General features: G+C 41.4%; 1 pseudogene; it reads left to right on the plus strand.

The window, feature by feature from the left end:
- Nucleotides 1-16,352, plus strand: part of LOC138437852 (antigen WC1.1-like) — a 68,420-nt pseudogene that overhangs the window by 45,041 nt on the left and 7,027 nt on the right.

Consider the following 16,352-nt stretch of genomic DNA (forward strand, 5'->3'; position numbering starts at 1 on the left):
CCTGTTTAACCTGCCACTCACTCCACCTCACTCCCTACAAAAGTTCTTTCCCTTTGGAGTCTCCTTTCCATCTATTTGTAGCTCTTAAGCTTGTTTTTTCTTTTCTGCATTGGGAAAAATGGGAAAGGGTAGCAGGGTTGTGTGGCAAATGGGAGGAGCACAGGGGATGGAAAGTGTTAAAATCTTGTGGAACGAGTCTTTTTTCCCCCAAATCTTTCTATGTTTCATTCCTATTGAGGCTTTTGCAGTTTAGAAATCTCTACAGTATATATTAAAAGACGCTTACTCCTTAGAAGGAAAGTTATGACCAACCTAGATAACAAGGTCAGTTTTCATTCCAATCCCAAAGAAAGGCAATACCAAAGAATGCTCAAACTACTGCACAATTGCACTCATCTCACATGCTAGTAAAGTAATGCTCAAAATTCTCCAAGCCAGGCTTCAGCAATATGTGAACCGTGAACTTCCAGAACAGAGATCAAATTACCAACATCCGCTGGATCATCGAAAAAGCAAGAGAATTCCAGAAAAACATCTATTTCTGCTTTACTGACTATGCCAAAGCCTTTGACTGTGTGGATCACAATATACTGTGGACAATTCTGAAAGAGATGGGAATACCAGATCACTGGACCTGCCTCTTGGGAAATCTGTATGCAGGTCAGGAAGTAACAGTTAGAACTGGACATGGAACAACAGACTGGTTCCAAATAGGAAAGGGAGTCCGTCAAGGCTGTATATTGTCACCTTGCTCATTTAACTTACATTCAGAGTACATTATGAGAAACTCTGGACTGGAAGAAACACAAGCTGAAATCAAGATTGCCGGGAGAAATATCAATAACCTCAGATATGCAGATGATGCCACCCTTATGGCAGAAGTGAAGAGGAACTGAAAAGCCTCTTGATGAAAGTAAAAGAGGAGAGTGAAAAAGTTGGCTTAAAGCTCAACATTCAGAAAACGAAGATCATGGCATCTGGTCCCATCACTTCATGGCAAATAGATGGGGAAACAGTGGAAATAGTGTCAGACTTTATTTTTTTGAGCTCCAAAATCACTGCAGATGGTGACTGCAGCCATGGAATTAAAAGACACTTACTCCTTGGAAGAAAAGTTATGACCAACCTAGATAGCATATTCAAAAGCAAAGACATTACTTTGCCGACTAAGGTCCATCTAGTCAAGGCTATGGTTTTTCCTGTAGTCATGCATGGATGTGAGAGTTGGACTGTGAAGAAGGCTGAGTGCAGAAGAATTGATGCTTTTGAACCATGGTGTTGGAGAAGACTCTTGAGAGTCCCTTGGACTGCAAGGAGATCCAACCAGTCCATTCTGAAGGAGATCAGCCCTGGGCTTTCTTTGGAAGGAATGATGCTAAAGCTGAAACTCCAGTGCTTTGGCCACCTCATGCAAAGAGTTGACTCATTGGAAAAGACTCTGATGCTGTGAGGGATTGAGGGCAGGAGTAGAAGGGGACGACAGAGGATGAGGTGGCTGGATGGCATCACTGACTCTGTGGACGTGAGTCTGACTGAACTCCGGGAGTTGGTGATGAACAGGGAGGCCTGGCGTGCTGCAATTCATGGGGTCGCAAAGAGTCGGACACAACTGAGTGACTGAACTGAAATGAACTGAACTGAAATTTACCTGCGGACAACTTCTTTCACAATTAGATTATAATACCTGCACTCAGATCTAGCCCGTCTGATTTTCCCTGTCCTCGTGACTTGAATATTGGCTCTGAGAAAAAACTGGCCAGAATTTTAGGCCCAGAAATCTCAGGATGGTCCTCTAAATTTCTCTGGCTCTGAGACCTCTAACCTCTTGAATCCCATGGACATTTTTCACTCTCAGTTCAGCTCTCTACCCACGTTTGAATTTTTACCAAAGTGCAGTTTCTCTGGCACTGTAGTTTCCAGGATCCCAGATAGGAATTAACATTTGTAATCAAAATGTGTATTCTCAGGATTCAGCCATTCCGAACTGATTCTTCAATCCTTCTGGATACCTCTTCAGAAACTTGCTCATGAAAATGCAGTTTGACAATGACAGTCAAATTCTCTCTTCTTATCCCCTCTTATTCCACTGCTGGAAAAAAAGCTTTCACATCATTGCCTGTGAGATGTTGTCTGCAATTGTCCAGCCAGGTTCATGAACACTCACTGGGTTTGTTGTTCTTTGTTTCTCAGGATTTGTGCGTCTGATTGGAGGGGATGGACCCTGCTCAGGGCGAGTAGAAGTACATTCTGGAGAAGCCTGGACCCCAGTGTCTGATGGGAACTTCACACTCCCCACTGCCCAGGTCATTTGTGCAGAGCTGGGGTGTGGCAAGGCTGTGTCTATCCTGGGACATGTGCCCATCAGAGAGCCCGATCGCCGGGTCTGGGCTGAAGAGTTCAGGTGTGAAAAGGAGGAGCCTAAGCTCTGGTCATGCCCCAGAGTGCCCTGTCCAGGGGGCAAGTATCACCACAGTGGAGCTGTTCAAGTTGTCTGTTCAGGTGAGATGCATATCAGGACTTAACCTCCGTGTACAATCAGTTCAAGCTAAAAAAGAAATCAGATTTTGCTGAAATACTGTCTTTTTCTATCAGTGTACACAGATGTCCGACTCATGACAAATGGCACCTCTCAATGTGAGGGGCAGGTGGAGATGAATATTTCTGGACAATGGAGAGCTCTGTGTGCCTCCCACTGGAGTCTGGCCAATGCCAATGTTGTCTGTCGTCAGCTCGGCTGTAGAGTCGCATCTCCACCCCAAATGGAGCAGAAGGCAGTGATCAACTCTGGAAAGCCCGATTTCACTGCTCAAGGACTGAGTCCTTCCTATGGAAATGCCCCATGATTGCCCTGGGTGTTCCTGACTGTTCCCGTGGCAACACAGCCTCTGTGATCTGCTCAGGTAAGACAGGGTAGGGCTACTGTACTTAGGAAACTCCTGGGGTGAAATGTCCCCAGAGCAGAGTAAGGGAAAACAGGCTTTGAAAGGAAGATATTCTGTAATGAAATTATGGAACTCAGGTTTCCTCTCCTTATTACTCAAGAATCCAACACTGAGAGACAAGCATGGGGTAAATTTAAAGCTAGCATTATTGAGAAAACCAGCAGTTCTGAGGAGACAGAGGAGTAATGTACCAAAGAACCAGCTCCCCCTTGCTGATCAGGGATAAGAGTTGTTAAACGGGAATTTCAGGAGTGCACAGGTGGAGGTAGGGGACAGGTTACTTGAAGAATAGCACAGCTAGCTCCGACAATCATCTTGGAATAGGTCTGATCAGTGTCACCTTTATTGTTTGAAATGTAGTTAATCACCAGTTGTAGTGCTGGTCTGTTCCCACTTTCTTGCGGCCGATTCTTGGAATTGTGTAAGGTGACGATTATGGGCTTCTCTGTTGGCGCAGATGGTAAAGAACCTGCCTGCAATGCAAGAGTCTCAGGCTTGATCCTGGGTTGGGAAGATCCCCTGGAGAAGGAAATGGCATCGCACTAGTCTGGACATCATGTAATTTACTTCTACCACATGATTGGGATTTCAGCATCTGCAAAACAGCTCAAAGGATATGGCTCAGAATATTAGCTATAGCCATGAGGAGGAACTAAAAATCCTTGACTTTGTTTAGGGTTAAACTATTATTATTTTGTCCTATTTGACTGTTTTCCTTTGTTTCTGAAATTTTTTTTTCATTTCTGTGATTAAATTTATTCTTTGGCTAAGGTTTTTCTACAGAAAGAAGCAGGTGGAGGACATGAAGGTGGTCTGTCCTGAGAAGGCTCCGTAAGGTCCTGCTCCATAGCATTCTCATTGTTCACTCATTTTTTCAGGGGAAAGAAGTGCTAAGAAATGCTAAGAAGTGCTATGTCAGGGAAAGAAATACTTGGATGAATAATATTTTTATGAAACATTATTATTTAAGGATAATAATAGAGAACAAAGTACGAACAATAAGTGTATACGTAGGTCATGTTCCCCAACCCAGATCTACAAAGAGAACATTCACAGCACCATAGAATCACTGTTGCCTCCCAATAGCCGTGTCCTCCTCTCCAGGGAAGACTGCTTCCCTAAGCCTTGTACTGCCATAGGGTATTTTCTCAGTTTTTGAACTTTATGTATAACCATACAGAATGTTTTCTTTCGTGTCTAATTTTTTTTATTTCAAACTGTGTTTGAAATTCACTCATGATGTTGTTTATGGCAACACTATTCATTTTTATTACTATAGAGTATTCCTTTGAATGAGCACATGACCATGCATTGATCCATTCGACTTGTGGCAGACATTTGAGTTTGTTGCCAGGTCTTGACCATTACAAATACAATGGTGCAAATTACCATGATGATGACTTTTGGAACAAATATTTATTATGTCTTTTGTGTGTTTAATTCTGTCTGATATTTTCATTTTCTTAATGGTATGGTGTACTTCAAGTTACTCATTTTAAGTTAATTCATTCACCTTTTTTACTGTACATGTAGCGCTCCTTCAGTCAGTCAGTTCAGTTCAGTCACTCAGTCATGTCTGACTCTTTGCAACCCCATGGACCGCAGCACATCAAGCTTCCCTGTCCTCCCTCATCTCCCGCAGCTTGCTCAAGCTCATACCAATTGAGTTGGTGATACCACCCAATCATGTCATCCTCTGTCATCTCCTTCTCCTCCTGCCTTCAGTATTTTTCAGCTTCGGGGTCTTTTCCAATAAGTCAATTCTCCCCATCATGTGGCCAAAGTATTAGAGCTTCAACTTCAGCATCAGTCCTTCCAATGAATATTCAGGACTGATTTCCTTTAGGATTGACTGAAGTCCAAGGGACTCTCAAAAGTCTTCTCCAACACCACAGTTCACAAGCATAAATTTTTCAGTCCTCAGCTTTCTTTATGGTCCAACTCTCACATCCATACATAACTACTGGAAAAACTATAGCTTTGTTGGACCTTTGTCAGCAAAGTAACGTCTCTGCTTTTTAATATGCTATCTAGGTTTGTCATAGCTTTTCTTCCAAGGAGTAAGCATCTTTTAATTTCATGGCTGCAGTCACCATTTGCAGTGATTTTGGAGTCCAAGAAAATAAAGTCTGTCACTGTTTTCATTGTTTCCCCATCTATTTGCCATGAAGTGATGGGACCAGATGCCATGATTTTCCTTTTCTGAATGCTGAGTTTTAAGCCAACATTTTCACTCACCTCTTTCACCTTCATCAAGAGGCTCTTTAGTTCCTCTTCACTTTCTGCCATAAGGGTGGTGTCATCTGCATATCTGAGGTTATTGATATGTCTCCCAGCAATCTTAACTCCAGCTTGTGCTTCATCCATCCCAGCATTTCACATGATGTGCTCTGCATAGAAGTTAAATAATCAGAGTGACAATATACAGGCTTGACATACTCCTGTCTCAGTTTTGAACCAGTCCATTGTTCCAGTCCATAGAACTCCTTAAATCCTTCTAGAAAGAACTTTGTCTACTCCAAAACCACAAAAATGTTCTCTGAGAGTATCTCACAGAAGTGTAATTACTTTTCTTTTGCATATGATTATACACTGCTTCCAGGATTGATAACTGTGTAGCGTAAGGGTCAAGTGTCGTGTTTTCATATGGGCATCCAGTTGACTCAGAATCTTTTTCTGGAAGGCTATTCCCTACTGCAGTGCCACCTTTGTGATAAACAAAAGGGCACATATGTCTGGGTACTTCTTCTAGACTCTCTATTCTGTTCCACTGTGTCATTTGTCTATCCTTGCACCTGTACCACATTTTCTTAATTATTGTAACTTTATAGTAAATCTTGAACCTTCCCTGGTGGCTCAGATAGTAAAGAATCTGTCTGCAAGGCGGGAGACCTGGGTTTGATCCCTGGGTTGGGAAGATCCCCTGGAGAAGTTCATGGCAACCCACTCCAGTATTCTTGACTGGAGTGTCCCCATGGAGAGAGGAGCTTGGTGGGCTATAGTCTAGGGGGTCACAAAGAATCAGACATGACTGAGTGACTAAGCACACATAGTAAGTCTGGGTAACTTTAATTTAAAGAAGTTATGTTGTTGCTATTCTTCCTAACTGCCTTGGTCATTCTTGGTTTTTGTATTTTGTATACATTTTTGAGCTGAAGCTCCATACTTTGCCATCTGATGTAAAGAGCTGACTCATTAGAAAAGACCCTGATGCTTAGAAACATTGAAGGCAGGAGGAGAAGAGGACAACAGAAGATGAGATAGTTGGATGGCATCACTAACTCAATGGACATGAGTTTCGGTAAACTCTGGGAGTTGGTGATGGATAGGGAAGCCTCATGTGTTGCAGTCCATGGGATTGCAAAGAGTCAGACATGACTGAGTGACTGAACAACAACATAAATTTTGAATCATCTTGTCATGTTTCACACACAAAAAAACATCAGGGAATTTTATTGAGGTTAGCTTTAATCTGTATATAAATTTGAGAATGGTTTATTTTGACAACATTGAGTTTCCCAATTCATTGGCAAAATATATCCCCTCATTCAGTTACATCTTGAATTTTTCTCAGATGTTTTGCACATCTTTACCTAGGTTTTCTCCTAGGCATTTTATGGGTTAGACGTTACTAGTATTTCCTTTAGTGAAGGTTTTCTAGGAATGAATTCTCTCTGAACTTTATCTGGTTTCCCCAAATGTTAGGTTAGTATTTTGCTTTAATCCTTCTTTCTTTCTTTTCTCTCCCTCTCTCTCTCACTCTGATTTTCTCTCTCTTTCTCTGTCTTGCTCTAGCTTTCCCTCTCTCTCCTCCTTTGTCCCTCTCCTGCCCCATTTTCCCCCTGAGTATGTAAAATATTTCTGGAGAAAGTTGCAGACAGGATGCTCCATTATCCCTCTCCCTCCCCAACAACAACAACAACAAATACTTCAGGGAATTTCCTTACATAACCACAGTTCAATCAAACCTTTAGAGATATCAGCCCCAGATAACATCTAAGTGCAACCACATGAGAGACCCCAAAGATAGAACTGCCAAGTTGAGTATTTTCCAAATTACTGACCAGGAAATTATGATTTAAAAAAATTCCTTAAACTGCTAAGTTTGGGGGGAAACTTTGTTCTACAGTATTGTTAACCAGGCACTTACCATGTAACCAGCTTTTCTATATAGAGGAATATTTATCCTCTCATCTTCCATTTTACTATTTCTACTTTATATTGATCTAATGTGCTGATAGACTCATTCTCTAGTTCTTAATTTCAGCTGTTAACTTTTTCAGCTGTAGAATTTTCATTTGTTTTTGTTATAATTTCTCTGCCAAGACACACATCTTCTTAATTAATTATTTCAGGACTTTAATCATGGCTATTTAAATTCTCTGTCAGACTATAAAACTCTTAGAGGAAAACATAGGCAGAAGATTCTTTGACATAAATTGCAACAAGATCTTTTTGACCAACCTTCTAGAGTAAAGAAAATAAAAACAAAAATAAACAAATAGGACCCGATTAAACTGAAAAGATGTTCAACATCACTAATTATTAGAGAGATGCAAAACTGCAGTCAGGTATTACTTCACGCCAGTCAGAATGTCTATCATTAAAAAATCTACAAACAATAAATGCTGGAGAGAATGTGCAGAAAAGGGAATCCTACTACATACAGGTATGTAAATTGGCACAACTACTACGGAGAATAGTATGGAGGTTCCTCAAAAAACTAAAAATAAAACTATCGTATGACTCAGCAATCCCACTCCTGGGCACATACCTGGAGAGAATCATCATTCAAAAAGACACATTCATCCTAATGTCCACTGCAGCACTATTTACAACAGCCAGGACATGGAAGCAACCTAAATGTCCCTCACAGGAGGAATGGATAGAGAAGATGTTGTACATATATAAAATGGAATATTACTCAGTCGTAAAAGAATAAAGCTGTGAAATTTACAGAGACATGGATAGACCTAGAGATTGCTATGTTCAGTTTAGTTCAGTTCAGTCGCTCAGTCATGTCCAGTTCTTTGTGACCCCATTGACTGTAGCACAAGAGGGCTCCCTGTCCATCACCAACTCCCAGAGATTACTCAAACTCATGTTCACTGAGTTGGTGATGCCATCTAAACATCTCATCCTCTGTCATCCCCTTCTCCTTTTGCCTTCAATCTTTCCAGCATCAGAGTCTTTTCAAATGAGTCAGTTCTTCAAATCAGGTGGGCAAAATACTGGAGCTTCAGCTTCAACATCAGTCTTTCCAATGAACATTCAGGACTGATTTCTTTTAGAATGGACTGGTTGAATCTCCTTGCAATCCAAGGGACTCTCAAGAGTCTTGTCCAACACCAGAGTTCAAAAGCATCAATTCTTTGGTGCTCAGCTTTCTTTATAGTCCAACTCTCACATCCATACATGACTACTGGAAAAACTATAGCCTTGACTAGATAGACCTTTGTTGGCAAAGTAATATCTCTGCTTTTGAGTATGCTATCTAGGTTGGTCATAACTTTTCTTCCAAGGAGTAAGCATCTTTTAATTTCATGGCTGCAGTCACCATCTACAGCGATTTTGGAGCTCAAAAAAAAAAAAAGTCTGACACTGTTTCCACTGTTTCCCCATCTATTTCCCATGAAGTGATGGGACTGGATGCCATGATCTTCGTTTTCTGAATGTTGAGCTTTAAGCCAACTTTTTCACTCTCCTCTTTCACTTTTACCAAGAGGCTATTTAGGTCTTCACTTTCTTCCATAAGGGTGGTGTCATCTCCATATCTGAGGTTATTGATATTTCTCCCGGCAATCTTGATTCCAGCCTGTGCTTCATCCAGCTCAGTGTTTCTCATAATGTACTCTGCATATGTTAAATAAGCAGGGTAGCAATATACAGCCTTGACATACTCCTTTTCCTGTTTTGAGCCAGTCTGTTGTTCCATGCCCAGTTCTAACTGTGGCTTCCTGACCTGCATACAGATTTCTCAAGAGGCAGTCAGGTGGTCTGGCATTCCCATCTCTTTTAGAATTTTCCACAGTTTATTGTATTGCACATAGTCAAAGGCTTTGGCATAGCCAATAAAACAGAAATAGATGTTTTTCTGGAACTCTCTTGCTTTTTTGATGATCCAGCTGATGTTGGCAATTTGATCTCTGGTTCCTCTGACTTTTCTAAAACCTGCTTGAACATCTGGAAGTTCACAGTTCACATGTTGCTGAAGCCTGGCTTGGAGAATTTTGAGCATTACTTTGCTAGTGAGATGAGTGCAATTGTGAAGTAGTTTGAGCAATCTTTGGCATTGTCTTTCTTTGAGATTGGAATGAAAACTGACCTTTTCCAGTCTTGTGGCCACTGCTGAGTTTTTCAAATTTGCTGGCATATGGCGTGCAGCACTTTGACAGCATTATCTTTTAGGATTTGAAATAGGATTTTTTTTTTTTGTAGAATGAAGTAAATCAGAAAGAGAAAAACAAATACTGTATAACATCACTTATATGTGGAATCTAGAAAAATGGTAGAGATGAACTTGCTGCAAAGCAGAAATAGAGACACCAACATAGAGAACATCATATGGATACTAAGAGGGGAAATGAAGAGTGGGGTGAATTGGGACATTGAGATTGACATATATACACTATTGATGTGCTATGCTGTGAACTTAGTTGCCAAGTTGTATCCGACTCTTTGCAACCCCATGGTCTGTAGCCTGCTAGTCTCCTCTGTCCACGGGGATTCTTCAGGAAAGAATTGTGGAGTGGGTTGCCATACCCTCCTCCAGGGGATCTTCCCAACCCAAGGATCAAACCCAGGTCTCTCACATTCCAGGCAGATTCTTTACTGCTTTAGCCACCAGACTCAGAAGCCCTACACTATTGATACTAAGTATAAAATAGATATTGCTTGGAGAATCCCATAGACATGGAGCCTGATGAGCTAAAATCCATAGTGTCACAGAGTCAGACACGACTGAAGTGACTTAGCATGCACGCACACATAAACTTTGCCAATAAAGATCCATCTAGTCAAGGCTATGGTTTTTCCAGTGGTCATGAATGGATGTGAGAGTTGGACTGTGAAGAAAGCTGAGTGCCAAAGAATTGATGCTTTTGAACTGTGGTGCTGGAGAAGACTCTTGAGAGTCCCTTGGACTGCAAGGAGATAAAACCAGTCCATCCTAAAGGAAATCAGTCCTGGGTGTTCATTGGAAGGACTGATGCTGAGGCTGAAACTCCAACATTTTGGCCATCTGATGCAAAGAGCTGACTCATTGGAAAAGATACTGATGCTGGGAAAGATTGAGGGCAGGAGGAGAAGGGGACGACAGAGGATGAGATGGTTGGATGGCATCATCGACTTGATGGACATGGGTTTGGGTGGACTCCGGGAGTTGGTGATGGACAAGGAAGCCTGGCGTGCTGCAGTTCATGGGGTCACAAAGAGTCGGACACAACTGAGCAACTGAACTGAACACATAAAATAGATAAATAATAACCTATTGTATAGCACAGAGAACCCTATTCAGTGCTCTGTGGTGACCTAAATAGGAAGTAAATCCAAGAAAGAGGGATGTGTGTGTGTGTGTGTGTGTGTGTGTGTGTGGTTGTTGTTTGGTTGCTGAGTTGTGTCTGACTCTTTTGTGACCCAATGGAGTGTAGCTGCAACACTCCTTTGTCCATAGGATTTCCCAGGCAAGAATATTGGAGTGGGTTGTCATTTCTTTCCCCAGAGGATCTTCCCAACCAGGGATGGAACCCCAGTCTCCTATTTGGCAGGCAGATTTTTTTTACCACTGAGTCACCTAGGAAAACCTTAAATGTATAAATAATGTATTAAATTTGCTGTACAGCAGAAGCTAACACAATGTTGTAAAGCAATTATGCTCAAATAAAAATTAATAAAAATAAACAAAATAAACTCTCTGTCAGATAACTCTAAGAGCCAAATACTCTGGGAAAATTTTTTAATGTTTCTTTTTCCTCTTGTTTTCCATGAGATCTCTTTTATATAAGTGTTTTTAAAATCACAAACATTGTTGATAAAAAAATGTACAAATCCTTCAGGAAGGATTTTGTTTTGCTTCTTCTATTTAGGGGTAGATTAAGGATAGAGCAAATTATTTAACTCATTCTTAGGGCAAACCTTGGCTTTAAAGAAGAATCGTGGCATTGTCAAGACCAGGGCTATTCATAGAGAAAGGAACACTAAGATAATGGTAACTTTACCAGTACATTACAGCTTTCATCTCAGCTCCATCACTAGGTTGTTATTATTATTATTATTATTATTATTTTTATTTTGAACTTTTTACTTTGTATTGAGTTTGGTGATTAACAATGTTGTTACAGTTTCAGGTGAAGCAGGCAGGGACTCAGCCATACATATACATGTATCCATTTCCCCCCAAACTTCCCTCCCCTCATAAAAATTATTTTACTTAACCGAATTTCCTGTTCTTCAACGCTCCCAACCCTCTAATCATCGCTCTTTTGTCAGGAAACCACACCCAGGTGCTGCCCCAGTGCAATGACTCTGTGTCTGAACAAGTAGGGTCTGCAGCCTCAGAGGAGAGCGCCCCCTATTGCTCAGGTGAGGGTCCCATAGGACAGAAGACCCTTCTCATTCCCCAGGTCAACGCCCCATTGTCCCATTTCTCTCTCCTCAGACAGCAGACAGCTCCGCCTGGTGAACGGGGGCGGTCCCTGCGCCGGGAGAGTGGAGATCCTTGACCAGGGCTCCTGGGGCACCATCTGTGATGACGGCTGGGACCTGGACGATGCCCGCGTGGTGTGCAGGCAGCTGGGCTGTGGAGAAGCCCTCAATGCCACGCGGTCTGCTCACTTCGGGGCGGGATCAGGGCCCATCTGGCTGGACAACCTGAACTGCGGAGGAAAGGAGTCCCACGTGTGGAGGTGCCCTTCCCGGGGCTGGGGGCGGCACGACTGCAGACACAAGGAGGATGCGGGGGTCATCTGCTCAGGTCCGCGCTGCACACAGTCCACAGGCTAGGGGAGGGGAGGGCCCAGGGGGACGGGGGTCTGAATCCTGAGGGAGAGACGCTGAAAGGACCAGAAAAGGAGGATTCCTCCTATGGAGCTTGTCTTTCCAGCAGACTTGAAGACTAGATGCTTTCACTGCCTCCTGCAGCAGCTGAGATTCTGGTCTTTTCTCCTCAGTAGTTTTTCCTGGCAGAGCTTTTTCTCAGTTTTCCTTGAAATCGGGGCTCACTCTTCTGGTACATATGGTAGAGAAGTCTTAAAGCCAAGGTGCTAGTTTTTTTGTTTTGTAACAAATTACCACATAGTTAATGGTTTTAAACAACACATTTACTTCCTTACACTTCTGTAGCTTAGATGTCCAGCAGGAATCTCACTGGATGGAGATCGAAGTTTCAGTAGGTCACATCACCTCTGAGCCTCTGGGAACGAATCTGTTTCTTGTTTTTTCAAGCTTCTAAAAACTGCCTGCCTGCCTTCATTCATAACCGCCTTCTGTTCATCATCAGACCAGCAACGCTCCACCTCTCTAACTGTTATCCATATTCACATCTCCCTCTAACCAGAACGAGGAAAAGTGTTCCACCCTAAAGGATAGTGAGTCTAAGACTGTGATTAGACTGTGCTCAGGTGGTTAATCCATCATATTCCAGGGTAATCTCAGTCCTTACCTTAATCACATCTGTAAAGTCCCCTTTGCCAGATAAGGAAACAGTCACAGGTCCATTACTCTATCTGCCTCTGCACTGTCCACGTCACATCCCTTTCATACACTCTCTTAGATGTTTTGTCAGGAAGCAGGAGTCAGCTCCCTCTCCCTGCAGGTGTCCAGGGTGGTCTTCCTCTCAGTTCGTATCCACCACATCATGGTGGTAGAAATATTTAGAAAGACAGACACAGATGGAAAAGGAGACAGGTTTCACTCTGGTCATCTAGTGGATTTGCTTCCTCAGCTGGGTTATAAATGAATTTCACAATTTTGGGGAGAGAGGAAAACCCAGAGCACTGAGTGAGGTGCTCACTGTATCCTGTCTCCTCCTTTTCAATCTCAGAGTTCCTGGCCCTCAGGATGGTGAGCGAGGACCAGGAGTGTGCTGGGTGGCTGGAAGTTTTCTACAATGGGACCTGGGGCAGTGTCTGCCGCAGCCCCATGGAAGACACCACTGTGTCCGTGATCTGCAGACAGCTTGGCTGTGGGGACAGTGGAAGTCTCAACACTTCTGTTGGTCTCAGGGAAGGTTCTAGACCCCGGTGGGTAGATTTAATCCAATGTCGGAAAATTGATACCTCTCTATGGCAGTGTCCTTCTGACCCTTGGAAATACAGTTCATGCTCTCCAAAGGAGGAAGCCTACATCTCCTGCGCAGGTGACTTATGTTTGTTTTTGTGTCTGTCCCAACCCTGTAGGAAGTTATTAGTGAGATTTGATATTTTAAAATCTCAGTGATGGGTTTAAGTTGAGTTTATAAAATGAAGTTTGGATGGAGCTAATTTAATCCACATGTTCCAAACTTGCTTTATTAAAAGTTTTTAATTGATATAATTGACATAACATTATATTGTTTGCTGTGTAGAACATAATGCTTATATATTTGGTATATTGATAAATGATCACTACAGTAAGTCTAGTTATACCCATAACCATATATATAGTTAAATATTTTTCTTGTATTATAGGATGTTTAAGATGGATTTTATCATCATCTTTCAAATATACAGTATGGTATTCACTGTAGCCACCATGCTGTATGTTATATCTCTTCACCTATTAATTTTATAACTCAAGTTTATACCTTTTGACTACATTTGCTCACACCAAATTCCCCACCTCTGGCAGCCACCAACTACTTAGCATCTCTGAACTTGCTTTTTGTTTTAAGATTACACATATCAATGAGATTTTATGGTATTTTTCTATCTCTGTCTTATTTGCTTCACCTAGCGTAATGCCCTCAAGGTCCATCCTTGTTGAAACTGGCAACATTTTCTTCTTTTTTATGGGTGGATATATGTCTGTATTACATTTTCTTTATACATTCATCCATCAGTGAAGACTTATCTTGTTTGGCTCTTGTATATATTGCTATAAAATACTAAAAAGTAATGCTGTTAAAGTGCTGAAGTCAATATATCAGCAAATTTGGAAAATTCATCAGTGGCCACAGGACTGGAGAAGGTCAATTTTCATTCCAATCCTGAAGAAGGGCAATGCCAAAGAATGTTCAAACTACTGCACAATTGTGCTCATTTCACATGCTAGCAAGGTTATGCTCAAAGTCTTTCAAGCTAGGCTTCAGCAATAAGTGAACTGAGAACTTGCAAGATGTACAAGCTGGGTTTAGAAAAGGCAGAGGAACCAGAGATCAAATTGATTGGTTGGATCATAGAGTAAGCAAGAGAACTCCAGAAAAACATCTGCTTCATTGACTAGACTAAATCCTTTGACTATGTGGATCACAACGAACTGTGGAAAATTCTTAAAGAGATGAGAATACCAGAGCACCTTACCTGCCTCCTGAGAAACCTGTATGCAGGTCAAGAAGCAACAGCTGGAACTGGACATAAACCACTGACTGGTTCAAAATTGGGAAAGGAATTTGTCACGGCTGTATATTGTCACCCTGTTTATTTAAGTTATATGTAGAGTACATCATAGGAAATGCCAGGCTGAATGAATCACAAGCTGGAATCAAGATTGCTGTGAGAGATATCAACAACCTCAGATATGCAGATGACATCACTATTGGATGAAAGAGAAGATGAAATAAAGAGCTTCTTGTTGAGGGTGAAAGAAGAGAGTGAAAAAGTTGGCTTAAAGCTCAACATTCAGAAAACAAAGATCATGGCATCTGACCCAATCACTTCATGGCAAATAAAAAGAGAGAAGGTGGATACAGACATATTTTCTTTTCTTGGGCCCCAAAATTACTGCTGATGGTGACTGTAGCCATGAGATTAAAAGAGGCTTGCTCCTTGGAAGAAAAGCTATGACACACCTAGACAGAGTATTAAAAAGCAGAGCCATCACTTTGCTGACAAAGGTCCATATAGTCAAAGCTGTGTTTATTTCAGTAGTCATGTATGGATGTGAGAGTTGGATTATAAAGAAGCTGATCGCCAAAGAACTGATGCTTTTGAATTGTGGTGCTTGGATGCCACAAGTGAATTGTGAGTCCCTTGGACAGTGAGGAGATCCAACCAGTCCATCCTGAAGGAAATCAACTCTGAATATTCATTGGAAGGACTGATGCTGAAGCTGAAGCTCCAGTACTTCTGCCACCTGATGAGAAGAGCTGACTCATTGGAAGATACCAATGCTGAGAAAGACTGAAGGCAAAAGGAGAAGTGGGCCACAGAGGATGGGATAGTTAGATAGCATCTCCAGTTCAGTGGACATGAATTTGAGCAAACTCTGGGAGATAGTGAAGGACAGAGGAACCTGGTGTGCTGCAGTCTATGGGGTTGCAAAGAGTCAGATACAACCTAGCAACTGAACAAATATTGCTGCACTGAACATTGGGTTTTCAAGTTAGTGTTTCCTTCAGATAAATACCCCAAAGTGAAATTGCTAAATCGCATGGCAATTCTATTTTTAATTTTTGATGTACCTCAATACTGTTTCCATAGGGGCTGCATCAACTTACATTCCCTCTAAGTGTGCAAAAGCTTTCCTGCCTCTTCACATTCTCCTCAACTTCTGTTACTTCTTTTTGATAAAAGCCTTTCTAGAGGGTATGAGGTCATATCTCATTGTGGTTTTGATTTGTATTTTCTGATAATTAGTAGTGTTGAGCATGTTTTCATGTACCTATTGGCAAGTTGTATATATTCTTTAAAAAAAATTATCAGTTTCTCTGCCCATTTTTTTAAAGTCATATTATTTGATTTTTGCTACTAAGTTATGTGAGTTCCTTGTGTATTTTGGATAATAATCTTTATCAGAAATATAATATGTAAATATTTTCTCCAGTTCCATAGGTTGCTTTTTCATTTTGTTGATGATTTCCTTAATTGGGCAGAAGCTTTGTAGCCTTATGTGGTTCCAACTGCTTGTTTTTACTCTTGCTCCCTTTGATTTTGGTGTCAAATCCAAAAAATCCTCACAAAGACTGATGTCAACGATTTTATTTTCTGTTTTTTTCCTGTAGAAATTTTGTGGCTTCAGGACTTGTGATCAAGTCTTTAATCTATTTTGAGTTAATTTTTGTGTGTGGTGTAAGATTGTGGTTCAGTTTCATTCTTTTGCACGTGGCAGTCCCGTTTCCCAATGCCATTTACTGAAAAAACTGTCCTTTCCTCATTGTATGTTCTTGGCTTCTTTGTCCAAAATTAATTGACCATACAAATGTGGGTTTTGTTTCTGGACTCTCTATTCTGTTCCATTGATCTCTGTGTCCATTTTTATACCAATAACATACTGTTT

Source organism: Ovis canadensis, chromosome 3 (genome assembly GCF_042477335.2).
Source record: "Ovis canadensis isolate MfBH-ARS-UI-01 breed Bighorn chromosome 3, ARS-UI_OviCan_v2, whole genome shotgun sequence".
Classification (NCBI taxonomy): Eukaryota; Metazoa; Chordata; class Mammalia; order Artiodactyla; family Bovidae; genus Ovis; species Ovis canadensis.